The sequence below is a fragment of the Microtus oregoni genome, unplaced genomic scaffold (assembly GCF_018167655.1).
Source record: "Microtus oregoni isolate MIOR12 unplaced genomic scaffold, Mior012 000012F_ref0000307, whole genome shotgun sequence".
NCBI lineage: Eukaryota > Metazoa > Chordata > Mammalia > Rodentia > Cricetidae > Microtus > Microtus oregoni.
This window is the reverse complement of record NW_024543071.1, coordinates 1,873,217-1,891,661: the sequence shown is the minus strand read 5'-3', so window position 1 is coordinate 1,891,661 and position 18,445 is coordinate 1,873,217. Positions and strand designations below refer to the sequence as shown.

General features: G+C 43.3%; 1 pseudogene; it reads right to left on the bottom strand.

Moving 5' to 3' along the window:
• Positions 1–7,821: 7,821 nt before the first annotated feature.
• LOC121454064 overlaps positions 7,822–18,445 on the bottom strand; it is a 34,276-nt pseudogene continuing 23,652 nt past the window's right edge.

Sequence of the window (18,445 nt, the reverse complement as noted above, 5' to 3'; positions counted from 1 at the left end):
TGGCCTCTGCATGCACACATCAAACACACTCATGTTGGGGGAGGCTGCTTGTTCATTTCGCAGCTGCCCAGACTCTAGAAATAATCACTCAGAAACTATATTATTTAAATCAGTGCTTGGCCAATCACTTAAGAGTATTGCTAGCTAGCTCTTACATCTAGTATTACCCCATTTTCATTATTTTATATTTTATCATGAGGCTCATAGCCTACCGGCAAGGTTCCACCTAACAGCTCACATCTTTCCCCTCTGGTGGCTACATGGCATCTCTTTCACTCTGCCTTCTCTCTCTCTCTCTCTCTCTCTCTCTCTCTCTCTATATATATATATATATATATATATATATATATATATCAGCCTGGCTATATTCTGTTAAGCCACTTGCCGAAAGCAGTTTCTTTCCCACACCATTTCCCCTTTTCTGTTTAAATAAAAAGGTTTTAACATTAACACAGAAAAATTACATATAACAAAACAGGTATCAAGCAAGAATTACAGTTACAATATTTATATCTATCTTTTATCATAACTAAGTAAAACTATAACTATTCTTCAACTCCATCAAAGACCTCAGAAGAATATAATATTACCTAAGTAAACTTCCAAAACTCTAGAAATGACAGAGACATCTCGCTGCCTGGAGAGTCACCCAAAGTTGTTCTGTAATGTTGGGACATTCATCTTCGGCCTACAGGCCCATAGTATCCAGCAGACTTTTCCATGAAGCAAGAAATTTCAAAGACAGTTCCACCTATATTGGCAGTTTGTCAGTCACTTTCTTTTGTGTCCTGCAGAATGTCTTGCAGACTCTTTCATGAAGAACAAACACTGAAGGACTGTCTCACCTTCTTTAGGCAACTTCAACAGTCATTTTTCTGTGGGTCCTGCTTGTCCAGTCAAGCAGTTCAGGCAAAAGCAGTTTCTTGCCCAAATGGCTAACAAACTCCATAAGGAGTCTCTTCGATGCCCATCATCCTCTTGAAGTAGATTGGTGCTGCCAGGAGCAGGTGTGTCTCATGCCATGAAAAGTCCTAAGTTATTAAAACATTTTAAATGCCACATTCTGTAGTCTTTGAAAGATCTGAAAATTATCTAACTGAAATATATCTCTGTATATCTAGAAAACCTAACTAACATGTCTAAAAGTTTGACTATTGTAGATGACTATTAACCAATATTTATTAATTATTCATTAAATTTTAAAATGAACTGTGCAATCACAATACCTTAATCAAGAGCAGAAATATACATATAACAAGATCTACCTTAAATTTGTATCAATAGACCGAGATCAATAGCACACACACTTGCATAGAACCGGAACCAAACAACTCTCTTGATCTATCAAGGTTCTGGAATGATCCTGCACCCAGTACTCTCCCCTTACTTGCAAGGTTGGTGAGCCCCATGGAAATGTCTTCAATCTCACTACATCTCCACATCTTCCTTAATCCCTAGGATACCTCTAGGAACCCTGTGTCTTCTCAGTCTATTGGTCATTCAATTCTCCAGTGACTTGTCCTCGAAGGGCACACGACAGTCTACAGGATCTCTACAGGAGATCAGGAAACCTTGAGGAAAGAGAAGGGAAAAATCAGGGGAAAAAGGCTAACATTTACTAAACACTAGCAATGACAATACAGATGTGATGGTTTGAATCTGAAATGACTGCCATATGATCATGTCTTGAATACTGGATCACCAGGTTTGTGGACTATTATTCTGAAGGAGTTTTTAGGAGATTGACTTGACTTATGGAAATAGGTCACTGGACCTGATTTCTGTCTAGTGTCTGTGCTTCCTGCCAGTCACCATAACATCACTGTTACTCGCTGCTCGTATCAGGAACTGAGCCGCTTTGCATTCTCAGCCATGCCCTCTCCACCGTGAGGGATGGTGACCCTCTAAAACAGTGACAAAAATCTTTCCTTGTCAGGAGTTGCCAAGGTGGCCATAGAAATAACTAACACAACAATGCATTGATGTGTCAGCCACAATGTTCAATGCTTTCTTGTTTTAAAATACGTATCTTTAAGTTTATAAATAAACATGATTTTATAGTCAAATGTATATGCTATTTAGTTGGTAGTGCTCACATAATTTGGGTGTGGTATACCCTTTATCTTATGAAATATTGCTGTGTTAATAGAAGCTTGGTGCTTTTGAATGCTATTCTTTGGAGAATATAAATCCACCAGCCCTCATCTTAATAACAATGCTGGTTTATAATTGATCAGAAGTCTGGGGATCACTGTCCTTGACTCTGGAAATCTGAGATTCTGAGTGGATGTGAAGGAGATGCACGAATGACCCACTGATGTGCCTCAGATGACATCACTGAAGCTGAGGTGCCCAGTGTTGGCACAGAACTTGTGGGAGTAAACAACCAATGTCCACCCCATGGAAAGGAACCCATACCCAAGAGCCAGAGACTAGATAGCCTAGAGACCTAGGGCAAAACCAAACCCTACTGGTCTTTTTTTTTTAAAGTATCAATTGATTTCTAATGATATTCTGTTATACTCATAGATCAGTGCCTTTTTTAGTCATCATCATAGAAGCCTCCTCTGGCAGCAGATGAGGTCAGATTCAGAAACTCACAGCCAGACATTGCATGGGGAGAGAGTTTAAGTAGGACGACGATTCCATCAAATACCCTCAGAGCTCAGGGAATACGAGCCAGAGGTGATGGAGGACACCAGGAGAACAAAGCCCTCTGAATCAACAAGGCAAAGTGCGTTTGAGCTCACAGAGACTGAAGCAGCAAGCACAGGGTCTGCATAGGTCAGCACCAGGTCCTCTGACTCCTTACTGTGAGAATGAGCGCATCTCTGACTCTTGTGCCTGCTCTAGAGGCTTTTTCCCTCACATTGGGTGACCGTGTCCAACTTCAGTATGATGGTTTTGCTTTATCTTCTATATTTTATTTTGTCACGTTTAGTTGTTATCTCATAGGAGCCTGTTCTTTTCTAGTGGGAGACAGAAAGGGAGTGGATCCAGAGGGGAGGGGAAGTGGGGAGGAGCTGGGAGGTGTAGAGGGAGAAGAAACTATAATCAAGATATAGCATATGAAAAAATCTATTTCCAATAAAACAAAAATTGAAGGAAGCTGTCCCAGCAGCTTTCCTGGGAAGTAAAGACCATTAGAAGACACAACCTCACCAACCGAGAAAGAGGCAGGGCTTTCTAATATCATGGTACTCTGAATCCTTTATGTTGAACTCCAAATAGGGAGCCTATGAATTTTGGCAGCGGCAGGGGTAGGTGGGGGAGGGTTGGAACCATGTAAGAGTCAAATTAATGAAAATTATGTAAAATAATGTAAATCTTGTCAACTAGATTGATTGAGAAACACCTAGAGAGTGCCTGAAATGTGCCTCTAAGAGTGTCTGTGAGGACATTTCCAGAAATGATTTAGGTTCTGAGGACTCTGGCTTCATCTCTTTATGGATTCATAAGATGATGACATTATTGGAAGGTAGTGAAAAGCAGGAGGTAAGACCTGGTTGGAGGAATAGGGCCAGTAGGGGCCTCTTTCTAAATTATTCTCCTGGCTAGTTGGTAGTGGAGCAACTTTAATCCCAGCACCGGGAGGCAGAAGCAGGTGGATCTCTGAGTTCAATGCCAACCTGGTCTACAGAGTTCCAGGACAGCCAGAACTGTACAGAGAAACCTTGTTTTGAACACCCCCAAATCTTCTGATTCCTGTTTGTTGGGATATGAGCTTGTCTCTGATGTGCCGAGCTCTCCCTGACAATGATGGATCAATACCTCTGAAGCCATAAGCTAAAATTAATCCTCCTTTTAAATTTCTTATATCTGGTATTTGTCACAAACTCAGAAAAGCAATACAATAGCAAAATTGAGGGCAAAGCAGCGAGAAGTTTAGAATATCTGCTAAGAAATGATACAATGAATCATTTTGTGAACTGTAAAGATAAAAAATCCAACAGTAATTTTTTGAGGATTCAACATATACCTGTAAGGAATGAGCAGAGCAGAGTCCCTGCCCTCAGGGATTCAGGCCCAGGCAGACTCAGACACCCACATAACTAACGATAAGACAGCCACTGCTCCAGCAGAGGCCACGGGAGAAACTGTGGGAACAGAGCCTTCTAGTCCAGGGGCAGAGAACAGAAACTGCCTAGGGCTAACTCCACTGCCGCATAGTTCATGGTAACAGTGCTGGAAGATCTCCAGGAACTCAGCTGTGTGATATTCCTTTGGGTCTTGCACAGAACTCGCACTGGACAGAATTGTTTCTCATATCCTTCACCCTCATCTTGTTCTCTTGTCGAGATGCATGCTCTTTGTTCCTGTCACCGCTCCGGACTCAGGCAAGGAGCTGAGCAAGCATCAGCTCTGGACCCAAATCTAGAGTCCTGTACCTGGTGCCGCCAGCGTGCACCTCTAGCCCAATCTTAAATGTTGGGAGGGAATCCGTAAATTGATCACACTGAATCAATCTTTTGTGTCCCTGGGCTTGCCAATGCAGAGTGAGGCAATTTCTCCCAAGAGGGATTAAGAAAATGATGGGTTGTCCAGTGTAGAGGTAGACACCTTTAATACTAGCACTCACGGGACAGAAGCAGGTGGATCTCTGTGAGTTAGAGGCAAGCCTCTTCTACAGATCCAGTTCCAGAATAGCTAGGCTCTGTTACACAGAGAAACCCTGTCTTGAAAAATCAAAAAGGAAAGTAAAAGGAAGAAAATGTTGGGCCATTCTAGTTTAATAGGAACCAAGACAAGAAACGGATTCTCTCTGGGGAATATGGGAGGCTTTGGGGCAAATAGAATTCGCTTTGGCGGTTGCGTGGAGGAGTTACCAGAATAAAAAATAAAACCTCCCACGTTGAAAATCCAATGTAGTTCAAGGAAATTGGGACAGGATGCCGGGAGAAGGTAGAATGAGTAAGTGTTGGGGCTGACCAGTGTGAAAGAAGGGACAGGATGTGAGCTGAGTTAGGGAGAGGTGGAAATGCAGGGAGGGGTCCAGTTCTACTTTGCTAACTTTGTAGTGTTGAGAGGTTTGCTGTTGTTGTTTAAGCAAGAATATAACAACACATTTCCTTCCATCCCCCACTGACACAATGTCAAATATCATTCCGGCTTCCGCCCTCTGCTTCTGTGCACTAATGGTCCTTACACACACACACGCACACACACACACACACACGGGCGCACACACACACACACACACGCGCACACACACGCACGCACACACGCACACGCGGGCGCGCACACACACACACACACACGCACGCACACACGCACACGCGGGCACACACACGCACACGCGGGCGCACACACACACACACACACAGCCCTCATCACCCCCCTTCCTCACCTCCATTATCGTAGTCAGCAACTCTTCCCAGTTCCCACAAAGTGCCCGCCCTCAGATCTTGACCAGTCTCTCACCTCTCACCCTCTCTTCTTCCCCACCATGCTCAAGGGAGGACAAAACCCTCCATTTCAGGGAAGAAAAAGGAGGCCTGTCTGCTACCCTGACCCATGGTCCTTCCTTCCCTGACAACTACTCGCTGACAGAAGCCTCTCTTCTGTGGCCACAATAATCACTGCAAAAAATATAGAGAAGTTCAGTGGATAGCGTGCTTCCCTGGGGCTCACTGGGCAGGTAGCCTAGACTACTTGGTCCACTTAAGGATTGTAAAAGATCTTATCTCAGAGAACAAGGTAGAGGGCCAGTGATGGAGATGGCTCACCAGGTGGCCCTGAGTTCAGCCTCCTGAACTCATATGGTGGAAGGAGAGAACTGACCCCTTCACGTCCTCTGACTTGTACAGTCCCAGTGTGGTACCTATGCCCCCTCCCCAGCACAAAAGTGGAGGACCTCTGGCCTTTGCATGTGTGTACACATACCTGTACCTGCACATACAAGAACATGCCCACATACTCCACCCACCCACCCCCACCCCAGAATACAGCAGACAAAACAAACAAAACAAAACTGTGCTCATGCAGTGGAACCTGCTCCTGCAGGCCCAGCTCCTCTCCTTCCACATACTCACCACTTCCTGCATGCTTAGAGAATGCAACAAAACCCCCACTAGCCTCCTACCTTCAGCTCCCCAACTTCCTCCTTGGCCTCTCTTGATTGCAGCTTTCCTTCGTCCCTTCATCCATAGAGGGTCTACTTCTGTCTGAACAATACCGCCCCCCCCCCATATGCTGCCAGTTTTAAACTGACAAACCCCACAATCACCAGACCGAGGAGAGTCTCCATGAATGATTATCTACCTGAGACTGGTCCGCGGGCATGCTGTGGGATGGAGAAGAGGTGAGAAGTCCTAGCCCATTGTGTGAAGTTCATGCCCTGGTTGGGACCCTGGGCTGTACGGCTGTATAGCTTGGGCTAGCTGAGCAGCAGCAAGCAAGTAAGCAAGTTCCCTCTCTTAGCTCTTGCCTGCGGACGCAATGGGACCATTTCCTGCCCTGCCTTGATTTCCTCAAAATGATGGGCCGTGACTTGGGATTTTAAGCCAACTCCACCCTTCCTCCCCGAAATATTTTTTGTCAGGGTGATTTTTCGCAGCAACAGAAATGAAAATAGGACACCCCACCTCCAGGAACCCGTTCTTGGCGACACCTTTGTAGCTCTTTCATCAGAGTTCTGAGGACCCTCTGACAATATAGATCATGTTCCCCTTTTCGTGAATCCTTTCCTTCCCTTGACAAGACTGCAGAATGCCAAGTAATGCCAGGCTTCAAGCTTATTCCTCGATTTTGGTTATCAACAAGAGAAGCTGCCCCTTGGCAGTTGCTGACCGTTTCTGTGGCTAGAGATAGGAACAGGAAACAGTCTTCCCCGAGGAGCGCCCTGGGTGGGGGTGCACACCTTTCCAGTGTGCTCTGGGCTGAGACAATGTCTGGGAGTAAGATCCTCAACAGTAAAATCGAAAAGTTGTGGGCAAACTGGCCAAGTTTTTCACCTTCAATTGGAGATTCTTTTATGGATGGAGATAAAGATGATGTGGGTCCCCTCTCCCTGGGAACAGCGGGGAAACAGGATTGATTGTTTCCTCTTTCTTAGTGGGAATGAAAAACTGCTTCTAATAATACTTCTCAAGTCTAACAATAACACTAAATTCTTTCTGCTTTGCACTTTAATTACGGCACTAGCCCAGTTCCAAACTTCTTATCTTTCATTTAAGGATGTGGACTCTCTCATTACTGCTCAGAAACAGAAATTATCCTTGAGTTTTGAGACTTTTAGAGTCAACTTGATTGTCCCCTTTCTCAGACACCTCTAATCAAATCCTCTTTAAACAGACAAGGGCTTAACTCGCTTTTGTGAATTTCTTCAACTGCTCTCTAAGCAGGTTCACTTCTGTCCATGCCCTGAGGCTAGGACAGTTTGGGCTGTGCCATTACATCTTGCCCCTAAATTATTTTTTTATAAAAAAATTGTATTTACTTAGAAGCATTCAGAATGTCAACAAAACAGCTGCAATTTATTTTTTGCAATTACAGAGTGGTATTCAGTTAACAGAACAACAATTATCTTCATATAAGCTGCATCAGAGACAACTGAAGATGAAAAAAAAAAAACAAAAACAAAACGGAAAAATACCTACCGTCCCCATATATAACTAATTGGTGCTGTGCACCAACAAGAACCTGCTTTAAATTTGCATGCCAATTTACAACCCCCAGACTGTACCAGGCAAGGTTAGTGGCTATTGAAAATACCACCAAGACAGGGCTATCTAAAGACACATTCAGTAGTGTGTTAACTATACAAAAAAAAAAAAGGACACTGTACAGTTTAAAAACAAATCTTACACAACCTACACAACCTTACATTTCAATTTTCTTTAAAATGAGTGAGTTGTGTACAGGGGGATTAAATGCTTTATAGACAAGAAAAATCTGCACTAGAACCAACTTATTCATCATCATCTCCTCATCTTCATCTTCCTCTTCTTCCTCTTCATCCTCTTCATCTTCCTCATCATCTTCCTCTTCCTTCTTTTTCTTGCTCTTTTCCGCCTTGACCACCCCCTTTTTCGCTGCATGGGGGTTTTCCTTTAGCTCTGTAAGCAGCAATATCCTTTTCGTACTTCTCCTTCAGCTTGGCAGCCTTCTTTTCGTAGGGCTGCTTGTCATCTGCAGCAGTGTTGTTCCACATCTCTCCCAGTTTCTTTGCAACATCACTCATGGATAAGCCAGGGCGTTCTCCTTTGATTTGGGGGCGATACTCAGAACAGAACAAGAAGAAGGCCGAAGGAGGCCTCTTGGGTGCATTGGGGTCCTTGAACTTCTTTTTGGTCTCCCCTTTGGAGGGGATGTAGGTTTTCATGTCTCCTTCATATCTAGCCTGTCAGCCTTGGCCATGTCTTCAGATTTCCCCTTTTCTTTAGCAGACATGGTCTTCTACCTTTCTGAACACTTCTTGGAGAACTCCGAGAAGCTGACAGAAGCTTCCGGGTGCTTCTTCTTGTGTTCCTCCCGGCAAGTTTGCACAAAGAATGCATATGAGGACATTTTGCCTCTCGGCTTCTTATTCTGCTCTGTTGTCAAGCAAAAGTGTTCTTTCCCCTGCTTGAAATGCCTTTCCAAATGAATCTGACTTACAGATTTGGTAGGTCAGGCAGAAGTTGATTGAGGCCACTTTCACACACAAGAAAGCATGTAGTGGCCATTCCTACAAGGAACTGTGGCAGGGTTTCTTTGCAGGAGGTTTTGAGGGATCTTACCTGGGATATCCTTCCTATAAAAGTGTGTACTGGGTTCTTAAATGTTTCTTGCGAAATTGGGCCACATTATGCCTATCCTCTCTGTCTTCCAGTACTCCTGTAGGTCCCACTGTCATTAAGATAAGTCCAGGGTCCTTGACTGGCTTTCAACATCTGGCTTCTACTGTTTGGTCAGGGGCCTCCCAGATGTTTTCTGAAAGGGAAGTGGAAGCTCTTTGGGCTCGTGGTTCACTACATTTCCATGGTAACTATTCAATCTGGCTCCTCTCAGAATCTTCAAGCTCCAAACCTCAGCTTTAATCTCTGAGCTCAGCCTGAGAGGACCCCCCAGCTGTGTCCAGTTAACTCTAACTCAACACCCAGAACACCGTTCCTGTGCCATATTCTAGTCCAATTCTTCTGTGACTCCTTACTCCCAGCCAAATTCCGCTCAAAAGCACACCCCAAGCACTCTCTCCCCTCCTTCATTGCACGGTTATCGGTTTTGTATTGTTTGCTGTCTCCTCACTAGCTAGTAAGCTCTCTGCCTGTAGAGTGCTAACTCAGCTGGTATTTACAGGAAAGAAGGAAGGAGAGGGAGGGAGCTGAAAGACGGGAAGGAGGACAGGGTGGCATCAGTCCTTTTGCCAGTTGAAAGGACATTTCAACTGGCAACATTTTCCCCCAACACCATAACCTCACACATCTCCTCTCATGGGTTGTGGTTCTCCTCTCAGGGGACCGCTGAGATCGTCTTTCCCCAAGAGCCTGGCTCAAAGACAGTTTTCCTGGGGTCAGATCCCAGATCTAGGACTTGATGGCTGTACAACCTGGGACAAGGTACACAGATGCTCAAGGTTCAGTTAATTCATGTCAAATGGGCTACTGACAGGGCTCTCGGGAGGATTTGCTAACACAAACACTTCGCTAACATATGGCCTGGCATGTGTCAGCTTACAAAAGGTTGGTTATTGTCAGTTAAGTGTTTAGGAACAGAGCCATCCTTGTTTGAGGAAAGCACTTGGCCTCATGTTTAACATTTATAGAGTTAGAGCAGTCTCCTCAGTCTGGCATATTTTATATCACTGAATGTTTTAGAATTTATAAGTCAGCATCTGCGACCATTGGAGCCTTGGCCCTGACTGCACCTGGAGAGCCCCAGAGACCCTGGAGCAGCCTTCCCACCCCTGCGACCATCCCCCACTGCATCTGTGATCACTGGAGGCTTGGCCCTGACTGCCCTGGAGAGGTGAGTGTCTGGGTTCCCAGCCAGATGGCCCTGCTATGTAGGCCCTAACCCCTTGAGGCACATTCTGCCACCCGGTTCCACCCACCAAAGCCCCAGAGACTACAGAACAGCTTCCCAAACCCCCAACCATCCCCACTGCATCTGCAACCACCATCAGAACCTTAGCCCTGACTGCACCTGGAGAGGAACCCCCAGAGCTGCACCTGTGACCACCAGAGGCACAGCCCACCTGCACCTGGAGGAAGAGTGACCACCTAAGCCACAGGCCCCACCTGCACCAATTGGAGGCCGAGGAACTACTTCCTGAAGCACAGGCCCCACCTACACCTGGAGGAAGAGATGGACAGATAACAGTGTAAGAATACATTCAATGGAGGCAGAATGTTGTATATGTAATAAATCAAAAAACAACAACAACATAAAGAACAAAAGAAAATAGTGGTCCTAAATCGTAAAGACCTGAACTTCCCAACACAGATAAACCAGAAGGAAACGATATTAAAAATAACTATAGGAAGATGATAGAGGCCCTTAAAGAGGAAATGAAAAATTCCCTTAAAGAAATGGAGGAAAAGACAAAAAATAGAAAAAAAACCAACAAATCATTTAAAGAAAGCAAAGAAAAACAAGCAGATGAAAGCAAGACTTGAAAACTGAAGCAGAGGCAATAAAGAAAACAAGCTGAGAACAGAAAAAATTATCCACCATGATCAACTAGGCTTCATCCCAGAGACGCAGGGGTTGTTCAACATATGAAAATCTGTCAATATAACCCACCATATAAAAAAAAGACTGAAAAAAACCCAAATGATCATCTCAGATGCTGAAAAAGTCCTTGAAAAAAGTCAACATTCCTTCATAATAAAGATATTGGAGAGATTAAGGATACAAGGATCATACCTAAACATAATAAAAGCAATATATAGCAAGACAACAGCCAACGTCAAACTAAAGGGAGAGAAATTCAAAGTGATTCCACTAAAATCAGGAACAAGACATGCCTATTCAATATAGTACTCAAAGTTTTAACTAGAGAAATAAGACAATAAATGGAGATTAAGGAATACAAATTGGAAAGGAAGAAGTCAAACTTTCACTATTTGCAGATGATTTGATAGTTTACATAAGTGACCCCAAAAATTCTACCAGAGAACTACTACAGCTGATAAACACCGTAAGTAATGTGGCAGGATACAAGATTAATTTTAAAAAACAACAAAAAAGTAGCTCTCCTATATACAGCAGGGCCATCTGGCTGAGAAAGAAATCAGAGAAACATCACCATTCACAGTAACCACAAATAATATAAAATATCCTGGGGTAACTCTAACCAAACCAGTGAAAGACCTGTCTGACAAGAACTTTAAGTCTTTGAAGAAAAAAATTGAAGATATCAAAAAATGGAAAGATCTCCCATGTTCTTCGATAGGTAGGATCAACATAGTAAAAATCTTAACCAAAAGCAATCTACAGATTCAGTGCAATGCCCATCAAAATCCCAACAAAATTCTTCACAGACCTTGAAAGAACAATTTCAATTTCATATGGAAAAACAAAAAATCCAGGATAGCCAAAACAATCCTGTACAATACAGGAACTTCTGGAGGCATCATCATCTTTCTTTAAGCTCTACTATAAAGCTATAGTAATGAAAATCACTTAGTATTGGCTCAAAAACAGATAGGTGGACCAATGGAATCAAATCAAAGACCCTGACATTAACCTGCACACCTATGAACACTATGGTTTTTGTTTTGTTTTTTGTTTTTTGAGACAGGGTTTCTCTGTAGTTTTGTAGCATGTCCTGGAACTAGGTCTTGTAGACCAGGCTGGCCTCAAACTCACAGAGATCTGTTGGCCTCTGCATTCCAAGTGCTGAGATTAAAGACATGTGCCACCACTGCACAGTCTGAACACCTGATTTTTGACAAAGAAGCTAAAATTTTACAATGGACAAAAAGAAAGTATATTTGACTAGTAGTGTTGGCATAACTGGATGTCAACATGTAAGAAGAATACAAATAGATCCATATCTATCCCCATGCACTAAACTCAAGTCAAAATGGATCAAAGACCTCAACATAAATCCAGCCACACTAAACCTCTTGGAAAAGGAAGTGGGAAGTAGCCTTGAACTTATTGGCACAGGGGATCACCTCCTGAATATAATACCAGTAGCATAGACACTGAGATTGACAATCAATAAATGATACCTTCAAAAACTAAGAAGCTTCTGTAAGGCAAAGGACAAAGTCAGCAAGACAAAACAGTATCTTGCAGAATGGGAAAAGATTAGCACCAAACCCACATCTGACAGAAGACTGATCTCCAAAATACACAAAAACTCAAGAAACTAGACATCAAAATACCTAATAATCAAAATAAAAAATGGGGTACAGATCTAAATAGAGAATTCTCAACAGAACACTTTGAAACGGCCAAAAGGCACTTAAGGGATTGCGTAACATCCTTATTCATCAGGGAAATATAAATCAAAAGAACTCTGAGATACCATCTTAAATCTGACAGAATGGCTAAAATCAAAAACACAAATGACAGCTTGTGCTGGAGAGGTTGGGAAGTAAGGGGAACACTCCTCCATTACTGATGGAGTGTAAACTTGTACAGCCACTTTGGAAATCAGTATGACTCAGAAAACTGGGAATCAATCTACTTCGAGACACAACAATACCACTCTTGGGCATATACCCAAAGGATGCACACTCACATCACAAGGACATTTGCTCAACTGTGTTCACAGCAGCATTATCCTAACAGCCAGAACCTGGAAACAAACTAGGTGCCCTCAGCCGAGGAGTGGATAAAGATAACGTGGCACTGAAAGACACAAACAAATAAACAAAAGCCAGTCCCAGCACTCGGGAGGCAGAGGCAGGCGGATATCTGTGAGTTAGGCCAGCCTGGTCCACAAAGTGAGTTCCAGTTCAGCCAGAACTTGAAAAACCAAAATGAATGAACGAATGAATGAATGAATGTACATTTACACAATGGAGTACTACTCAGCAATAAAAAACAATGCCATCTTGAAATGTGCAGTCAAATCGATGGTACTAGAAAAAAAAAAAAAAACCATCCTGAGTAAGGTAACCGAGACCAGAAAGACAAACACGGTATGTACTTACTCATAAGTGGATATTAGACATAAAACAGTGGGAGCTCACTGACTCCAGACTGACAGCTGGGAACTCTCATGGAACCAAACTAGGCCCTCTGAATGTGGGGGACAGTTGTGTGGCTTGGACAGTTTGTGGGGACCCCTGGCTGCGGGACCAGTATTTATCCCTAGTGCATGAACTGGCTTTTTGAAGCTCATTCCCCATTGACGTATACCTTGCTCAGCCTAGATACAGGGGCAGGGGGCTTGGTCCTGTCAACAGACTTTGTTGACATCCCATGGGAGGCCTTACCCTCTCTGAGGAGTGGCTGAGGAGGGAGGTGGGTGGAAAAAAGCAGGAGGGGGAGGAGGAGAGGGAGAGGGACCTGGGACTGGTATGTAAAATAAAAATTGTTTTTTTTTTTTTAATAATTTGGGGAGTTTATTTGTAAATTCTTTTTTTTTATTGCGAAAAGAAGAAAAAAAAAACATAAACAAAAAACAAGTTTCCACCTCCTCCCAGCCTCCCATTTCCCTTCCCCTCCTCCCACCCTTCTCCCCCTCCTCCCACCCTTCTCCCCCTCCCCCACTCCTCTCCCCCTCCCTCTCCAGTCCACAGAGCAGTCCGGGTTCCCTGCCCTGTGTTAAGTCCTAGGTCCTCTCCGTCCATATCTAGGAAGGTGAACATCCAAACTGGCTAGGCTCCCACAAAGCCAGCACATTAAGTAGGATCAAAACCCCCTGCCATTGTCCTTGGTGTCTCATCAGCCCTCATTGTTCGCCATGTTCAGAGAGTCCGGTTTTATCCCATGCTTTTTCGGTCACAGTCCAGCTGGCCTTGTGAGCTCCCCGTAGATCAGCTCCTCTGTCTCAGTGGGTGGATGCACGCCTCGTGGTCCCGAATTCTTTGCTCATGTTCTCCCTCCTTCTGCTCCTCCTTGGGACCTTGGGAGCTCAGTCCAGTGCTCCTGTGTGGGTCACTGTCTCGATCTCTATCCATCACCAGATGAAGATTCTATGATGATATGCAAGATATTCGTCAGTATTGCTCTAGGATAGGGTCATTTCAGGTTCATTTTATTCTTTAAAAACAATTTTTATTTATCCAGGTTTCTACAATAGGTGAACCTGGATAAATAAAAATTGTTTTTAAAGAATAAAATAGATAAATAAAAAATAATTTATAAATCAAACAGCTAAGCTTTGTATAGTTGTGTGCTTGTGTGCCCATGTGTGGAAGCTGGAGGGCAATGTCAGGCTTCATGGATTGTTTTTTCTTTTTGAGACAGAATTTTTCACTAGCCTAGAACTTAGGTCACACTAGAACTGGCCAGTGAGCCCCAGAGATCCATCTGTCTCAACCTTCTTGGTGCTGGGATTACGAACACAGGTCACTATGCCTAGCTTTGTGTTTTGTGGCTTCTGGGGACTGAACTAGGCTGGGACTTCGTACCTGAAAGGCAAGCACTCTGCGACGGTGTTACTTCCCCATCCAGCTATAAACTTAGGAGGCGCCTTCTCTCTTTACATCAGCACAGTACGACTTTGTAAAAGCAAGTAGTCTAAAATTAGAAGCTGTAGAGTTGAAATGATTAAAAGTCTGTAAATTTAGTATCAAATCAATTGAATTTGAGTTTTCCTGTGCCTATGAATAATGCCCAGGGGTATTTGAATGAATGAAAAAATAAAGATGTATTTCATGAGTTACCCATCCCATATTTTTGTCATTGTAAAAAAAAATACTAATTATGATCAAAGTCTATAAATAATTTATGTGGTTCTCAGAGTAATTGTGAGATTTAAAATAATGTAATTATATTCATAAGTATCAAATTTGAATATATTTCCATCAAAAATGTGAAAGAAGAAAAAGTTTTAAATATGAAATTCTTATAAAAAGTCAAAGTATAAATTATAATTAGTAAATGCAAAATATGTTATTTGAATAAAGCTGTGGATTTTAGTTAAACTTAAAAGTTTTATTTTTTTACATTTTTATGTATTATTATGGTGTGTATGTGCACACTCTGTGCACATATCCATGATGTGTGTGACACACTGTGGTGACCAGAGGACAATTTTGTGTAGTAATTTTTTCTTTACTCTTTAACGTGGGCACTGGGAACCAAACGCAGGTCACCAGGCTCATGTGCCAGATGCCATTACCTGCTGAACCATCCGGGGGACCATTATGTAAGCTTCCGACAGTGGAATTAAAAACTTAAATACTTTAATAAAGAAGGCTGGGCATGATGGCACATGCCTGCAATCCTTACACCCAGGAGATGGAATGCAGGAGGATTTCAAGTTCGCAGCCTTTCTGAACTATGTGATGAGACTCAGTCTCCAGAAAGAAAAAAAGAAAGCGTCCCCATTTCTAGCCTGCATTTTCTTCATTTAGTTGCCGGTTTAAATAACCAGCATTGCGCTTCCCCTGTGCTATTCTGAGATATATAAATACATATATATGAATAAATAAAATGGCTTTTAAAAATAGTATTGTACATTTTCCAGCTACTCATAGGCACCTTACTTTTGTGGATATACTAATTCCTAAGCGTTTTAGGAACCCCAAAAGGAACACAGATAAAAAGGAAAATTTCTCAGCGTTACAGGGCCGAATACCAGACTTTACCGAAATCCACCTGGTTGGTCTCTGGGAGAAACCAACAGCCTGTGTGGTTTGCCTCTCTTCTCACAAAGGGTGCCCAATCCTTCACCCTGTGTCCTCTCACAGCGTCCAGTGCTGACAGGAGCAGGACTAACTCACATACCTTTTCTCTAGGGGCCTGACCAGGGGTGCATCCAGGAGTAGACACCAGTGTTAGAAGGCGCCAAGAGATAGAAGCACCTTCATGATCTCCAAGGCATGTAAATGTGAGGGACTGGGGTGCAGAAAGTACCAGCAGATCAGAGGGGTGGGAAACCTAAGAAGCAGCTCCCCGGATGATGGAGGGTGGCCACTAAGGTATCTGTTTGCATTGTCAGCAAACGCTACTGAGCCTCCAAAAACTCTCTGGGATGAACAGGACCTTTGAAGGCGATTTGGAGCTGAGGAGGTGCTTCTTACTTTCCCTGACTTCTGCCACTGGCCATGACACACACCCTGGAGAGAGGTTCAGCCGCTGGGCAGTTCTCGCTGACTCTGCACTTGGTATACTCTAGCTGAGCAGTCCAGCCACACTTGGTAAGAAACCAAGTACTTGAGTCTTTAAGTTCCTGACCTATTGATGCCACTTTCAGGTGAGAACTCTATGAGTCACTTGGTAATAAAATGTATCAAAAGGAAAACAAACTAACTGAAAGAGTCCATTCTCCAGGAAATGCCAAGTCTGTGTGTGTGCATGTTTACACACGTGTGTGTTAATGTTAGAGGACACTCCCTGCTGTCCCTCTTAGGGCACAGTCCACCTTGTTTTCCTTGTGTGTGTGTCCATGAACGCATTCCCCCAAAGGACTGTATGTGTGACCAGAGGACCTCTGCCAGTCCTGGCCTTCCACCTTGATGGGGAATCACTTACTGTTAGCTGCTGCACACACCAGGGCAGCTGGTCTGCAGACTCCCAGGGATGCTCCTGTCTCCACTGTAGGAGATCTGGAATTACGGACATGCACTAAAGGACCCAGGGTTTTTCTGTGGCTTCTGGGGATTTGAGCTGAGTTTACTCACACTCATAGAGCAAGTACTTTGCCTACTGTGTGATCTCACCCACCCAGCCATTATGTTTGCTTGAGATAGAGTCTTTCTCTTGGAGCTCACCAACAAGCTAGGCCAGCCCCAGGGATCCACCTGTCTCCAGCTCCTCTGCACTGGAGTTAAAAACATGCTACCACATCCAGCTCAGCGTGTGTGTGCACATGCATGTGTATGCGTGCATGTGTGTGTATGTGTACTAGGGGTTGAACTCAGGCCCTCATGATTGTGCATCGAGCACTTTACCAACTGAGCTATCTCCTAACACAAACTTTTTTCTTAAAGTCAAGGAAAAAAGTCACCAAGATAACTCATAAATACCTATGGTGAGCCTTTTAAAAATAGACTTTTATAGGCACGTGACAACAGGCTAAGCTATCATTTAAAAAAAAAGTATAGAATTCTCATTTTACAGAGAAGGAAATGGATATACAGAGAGGCTTTGTGGCTTGCATAAGGTCACAAGCTAAGTGGTGAGGGTAGTGCTCTAAGCCTGGTACCCTGTCCACCTGTGCAGACACTGGCCTTGTCAGCAGTGTGGCCCATTCTCACTGTCAAAGGAGACAGATGATCAACATTACCAAAATCTCCCGGGGACCACTGGCCAGTCATCTTCCCCCTGCCCATTCTTCAAGTTCATCCCAAGAGACAAATGAGTCTTATTAACTCCTTGTAAATGGTTAATAAGCTTGCATGACAGAGCCAGGCCAGAAGACATTATAAAGCAATGTTTGCTGACCTACTTCTTCAGTTGAGTAAAAACTGGCTGCTGAACTTCAGAGAACCTCTAATTACAAAGTTCTGGCTTCTTTCATCTCTCGAAGACCAACAGGCCTTGCAGGGTTACTTCAAGTTGAAAAAGAACCCAATGGTCTTGCATCATGATATGAGGAAATGTGTCATGGCATTGCAAAAATATTAGTAGCAGCTCTGTTTTGCCAATATCTCTTTCGTGGATGAGATTTATAAACAGTTTTGTAAAGACTAACGTGTACAATGCATTAGTATTTAATATATTCAGAGTCATGTCACCCCAGCCTAAATTTAGAAACACATTTAACACCCTAAAAATCAACCCATATACACCGAGACACTTCCCAGTTTCTCTCAACCCAGAAAGCACCTCATCACTTCCTGTCTGTGTGGAGTTTCTGAATCTGGATGCACCACCTATGTGGTCATTTGCAACTGACTTCTTGGGTTTAGCTCAATGTCTTCAAGGCTTACTATGCTGTATGTGTATCAGATTCACTTTATGGTTCAATTATACTCCATCATATGTGAATATACAATTTGTTTATGCATTCATAGAAGGAGAATTAGGTAAATGAGATCAATCTGCTATATTTACCCAGAGATCTCATGACCATCTACTTTTAAATTACAGAGTAAAATATGAATAACTATAATGGAGGCCTTTCTTTTTCATTATCCTTTCCCCCACTGACTCCTTTACTACATTGTGTGTGAGAGAGGCAGAGACAGACAGATAGACAGATAGACAGACAGAGAGATAGAGAGACAGACAGAGCACATATGTACATATAAGTGTGGAAGCCAGAGGTCGACCTCTATCTTTCTTGAACCTCTTTGTCCTCTATCATTCTTGAACTTATCTTTTGAGACACTGAACCAGGGTCCACCTCACTGATTCAGCTACATTGGCTGCCCATTGTGTTTCAGGGATT